Raw genomic sequence first — 5,000 nt, 5'->3', positions numbered from 1 at the left:
ATGAATGCAAACATAGAACGAACAAGAAAGAATGAATAAATAGACAAATATAAAGAAAAGCAAAAAAGGCAAAATCCATTCGTTTCCCTTAGGCTTCTCCCCCTACTTGCCATCACTACAGATTGTCATTCCGGACCACCGTCGCCGCTCCATGCATTGCACTATAATGCCCAGAAGAAGTTATTCCGAACACGGTCCTTCCATGTGGATATTATCACAGGATCATCTTCCAAACACCAGTTATCCGGCCCACACAAATCTCCCCGGCAAAAATCCGTAACGAAATGGGCCTTTGTGCAATGAAAAGTCTTATCTCCCGTTTGCTGGTAGCTGAGGGGGCCATTCCTCAGAGAGTTTTTCTCACTTCTCACAGACTTTTGCTCCTCCCGCCTGATAAGAGTAATGGACGGCTGGGAGGAGAAAGCGGCCGCCAGCGTTGCCAGTGGATATAATAAATACAGAGGAGATTATGTTTAAAAAAAAAAATGTATTATATTGCATTATTTCCCCCTTCGTCCCTTCTTCACTGCAGCCTCTCGCTTCGATCTGGAAATGCAGTGTCTTTCGAATAATTTTAAAAAAGTATGTTGATTCATGAGCGTTCGATGAAATTTAGTTAAAAAGAGGAAAATAGATGAAAAAAAAATATCCTCACCTCATTTCCCCCGAGAGAAAGATCCCATAATTATATGCATACGAGTTTTAGGTTAAGTACGCTTTATTGGATATTATATTCCTTGGTTTTGCGTGCGGGTCCAGACGACAATTTATTGGTCCAAGGAGCGAACAAAGAATTCATTACAAATGTACCCAAGATAAACAAGTGCAGCGGCCATAAGACAGTTTCAATTACCTTGCATCATGACGGGATAAAATTGCAGATTAAATGTCCAAAAGTAACACCATGTATCTTTTCTTGCCCCCCCCCCCCCTATATCAAGGAAAGAAACAACCTCCCCCTTGGCCGAGCTGCAGGAGGATCTCCCTTGCTTTATAATTATCATTATCGGGGTAATGATATAAACAGAATAAACTATGCGTAGGTTAATCAACTCGATATCACAGTTTTTCTTAAAGATTGCAAGGCTAGATACATAGGGCTTGCATCTTTCATCGGTATTAATATGCTATATATCTTTTTCTCTTCCGGGGTTTCATATGCCTGGTACTGGACAATAAGCAGTCTCCCATTGTTCTTTTTTTCTCTTGTTTTGTTTCGGTTCGTGTTTTCGGAATAGGTTTGAATGGTGGTATTGTTTACCCTGTTTTTGCCTACATTAATTATGCTTCACGCACGATTGGGTATCATAGCCCTGGTTATGTTACGTCACTCCTGGACAAGCGCGGCTCTCGATATGTCTTCACTCTCCTCCCCCTTGTCTCTTTTCGCTGTTAGTATTTCTGCTTCATCCCTTTCTCGCTCGCTTCCCCTCTTCCACATTCCCCCATTTCACTTAAATGCCTTACCCTCTAATCTACGTTTACCCTATCTTGATAACACCTTCTCCCCTCTATTATTTTCTCCCAATGCCCTCTTCCCGTTGCTTCTATCCACGGCCCTTTATCCATCTCCTACTTGTCACTCTCTTTCGGGCTCTCTCTCTCTCTCTCTCTCTCTCTCTCTCTCTCTCTCTCTCTCTCTCTCTCTCTCTCTCTATACTCCCTCACACACACACACATGCATACACACATGCATACACACACACACACACACACACACACACACACACACACACACACACACACACACACACACACACACACACACACACACATATTATATATATATATATATATATATATATATATATATATATATATAAACATATATATATATATATATATATATATATATATATATATATATATATATATATATATAAACATACACATACATTTCCTCCCCCCCCCCCTTTCTCTCTCCCTCTCTCTCTCTATCTATCTATCTATCTATCTATCTATTTCCTCCATTTATCTCACTTCCTCTTTTTCCTCTTTTCGTCCCCTTATTCTAGTCGTTCCTCCCACGCCTCCCTCCTCCTCCACACAGGCCCGTCCTCCTCGACCGTCCTCGAGAGTGACCTAACTTAATGCTCCCCTTTTTCTTTTCCAAAAATTATTTATGACCTTATCTGTTCCTAAAGGTGAGATCGCACTGGTGTTTAGGCCGGCGGAAAATCGACAGCTGATGTCACACGAACGAGTCCTTCTTTTCTTGGCTTGGAAATGTCTTCTGAAAGCAAAGAGTGACCACTTCAAGGCTCCTATTGAGACAATTGTTTCCAGGGTTCTCATTAGCCGGACTCGGTGACTTGCGTGACCGGATGAAAGGTCGATGGCATGGGAGGTCAATCTCGGGTTCTTTTCACCGCTGCGATGCCAAGGGAGGGAGGCTGGGGTCAGGGGCTGGGGTCAGGGGGCCGGGGGGACGGTGGGGGGAGGGATCCTTGAGTCGAATGGTATTGTTTTTGTTGATCTTTTGCTTTTGTTATTATACTTTTCTTCTTGTGATTTCGTCATAACGAATTGCTAGCTGGAGCATAAATATCGATGTATACATTTTCTATATAACAATGGAGACAGCTTCCCCTCCAAAGGTCATTAAACTTCATACATACCATAGAGTCTTAGCCAAAACAAATAAGCATCAACAACAACAACAACAACAAGGAAACGAAAAGCAAACCGCCATCTTACAAATGCTTGATTTCTCTGTATACTGTATCATTTTCCTCGAGGGAAAGGAGCATTTAGAGTGCACGCAAGCGAGAATGCATTTTTGGGGCGAGCCATTGGAAAAATACAATACGCCAGTGTTCGCTACAAGATGACGGGCGAAACGCGGGCAAATTTCGGCTCTTTGGTCCCTGTTGTTAAGGCTGAGAGAACCGGGAAGAGGTTTTTGTATCAGCTGGGAAGGGGATAGGGTGGGGGGAGAGGGAGAAAGGGGAGGGGAAGGAGAGGGGAATGGAAAGAGAGGGGATAGGGGAGGGAGATGGGAAGGGGGGAGCGATGGATTGGAAGGAGAGGGGGAGGGATAAGAGGGATGGGAAGGAGTGGGTGGTTGGGTGGATAGGAAGGGGGATGCAAGGAATGGAAGGGAACAGGAAGAGGAGGGCGTAGTAAAGGGGGTGGATGGAGAGGAGGATACGAAAAGAAGGGATGGGGGAGGGAATAGGGAAGGGGGATGGAGGGGGTGACCAGAAGGGGGGAATTGGAAAAGGGAGAAGAATAGAAAGGATAGTGGGAAAGGAAGAGGGGAAGTGGAGAGGTGTGGGTGTGGAAGAGATGGTGATGATGGGAGGAAGAAGAGATAATGGGGAAGAAAATCGGCAAATGTAGAGAATGAGGAATGGGAAAGAGAGAAAAAACGAAACACAAATAAAATAGATATGCGAAAAGCGAGAGATAAGGAGAAAGTGAAAGTACAGACAAATATCGTAGGCAGATACATACATACATACACATACACACACACACACACACACACACCCACCCACGCACACACACACACGCACACACACACACACACACAGAGAGAGAGAGAGAGAGAGAGAGAGAGAGAGAGAGAGAGAGGAGAGAGAGAGAGAGAGAGAGGAGAGAGAGGAGAGAGAGAGAGAGAGAGAGAGAGAAGAGAGAGAGAGGGAGAGAGAGAGAGAGAGAGAGAGAGAGAGAGAGAGAGAGAGAGAGAGAGAGAGAGAGAGAGAGAGAGAGAGAGAGAGAGGGAGAGGGGAGAGAGAGAGAGAGAGAGAGAGAGAGAGAGAGAGAGAGAGAGAGAGAGAGAGAGAGAGAGAGAGAGAGATAGGTAGACGATGCTACTAAAGTAAGATAGATATTTAGATAAATGAATAGACAGAAAGATAGATAGATAGATAGAAAGACAGATAAATAAATAGATAGATAGAAAGAGGTAGATAGATAGGTAGGTAGATAGATAGATGGATACATAGATAGATAGATAGGTAGATAGACAGAGAGAGAGAGAGAGAGAGGAGAAAGAGAGAGAGAGAGAGAGAGGAGAGAGAGAGAGAAGAGAGAGAGAGAGAGAGAGAGAGGGAGAGAGAGAGAGAGAGAGAGAGAGAGAGAGAGAGAGAGAGAGAGAGAGAGAGAGAGAGAGAGAGAGAGAGAGAGAGAGAGAGAGAGGAGAGAGAGAGAGAGCGACAGAGACAGAGAGAAGAGGGAGAGAGAGAGCAGAGAGAGAGAGAGAGAGAGAGAGAGAGAGAGAGAGAGAGAGAGAGATAGGTAGATAGATAGACAGATTGTGTTTTTGTGTGTGTGTGTTCTATAGCTTTCAGCATTACCAATCTTAATCTTATGCTTTGGCTCATAACCTGTACTTACAATTCTTACACTTTGATTCCATTCTTTTCTAGCATCAACATTATACAAATCATTATATTACTTTGTGTTATTACCAACATATAAAAAGTTTATCCAACATAATACTTGTTCAGAAAATATAATGAATCTAAGTAAGATAAATGTACCGGAAAATAGAATTAAAAATCATTTCTGTACAAAAAAGAAAAAACAAAAAACAGACAATAAAACGAAAATATATATTAATGAGAGAAGGATAAGATTAAAGAATAAAAATTAAAAGAATAGAAAGAAAGAAAGGGAATATAAATCTCAGATTCAGAAAGAAAGATAAAATGAAAGGAAGAGAATATAAGTCCCCAATTCCAAAAGAAAGAAAGAAAGAAAGAAGGAGGGAAATATAAATCCACAATTCAGAAAGAAAGGAAGAAAAAAAAGAAGAAGAGATAATATAAATCCACAATTCAGAAAGAAAGAAAAAAGAAAGAAAGAAAGAAAAGAGGAGAGATAACATAAATCTACAATTCAGAAAGAAAGGAAGAAAAAAAAAGAAGGAGAGATAATATAAATCCATAATTCAGAAAGAAAGGAAGAAAAAAAAACAAAAAGGAGAGATAATATAAATCCACAAGTCAGAAAGAAAGAAAGAAAGAAAAAAGAAAGAAAGAAAGGAGGAGAGA

At 41.6% G+C, this 5,000-nt stretch overlaps 1 protein-coding gene across 1 annotated transcript in view; it reads right to left on the bottom strand.

Moving 5' to 3' along the window:
- LOC113802931 (zinc finger protein rotund) overlaps nucleotides 1-5,000 on the bottom strand; it is a 616,373-nt gene that overhangs the window by 465,382 nt on the left and 145,991 nt on the right. The gene's annotated exons all lie outside the window — the stretch shown is intronic.

Source organism: Penaeus vannamei, chromosome 27 (assembly GCF_042767895.1).
Source record: "Penaeus vannamei isolate JL-2024 chromosome 27, ASM4276789v1, whole genome shotgun sequence".
Taxonomy (NCBI): domain Eukaryota; kingdom Metazoa; phylum Arthropoda; class Malacostraca; order Decapoda; family Penaeidae; genus Penaeus; species Penaeus vannamei.
This window is presented reverse-complemented; position numbering and strand designations above follow the sequence as displayed.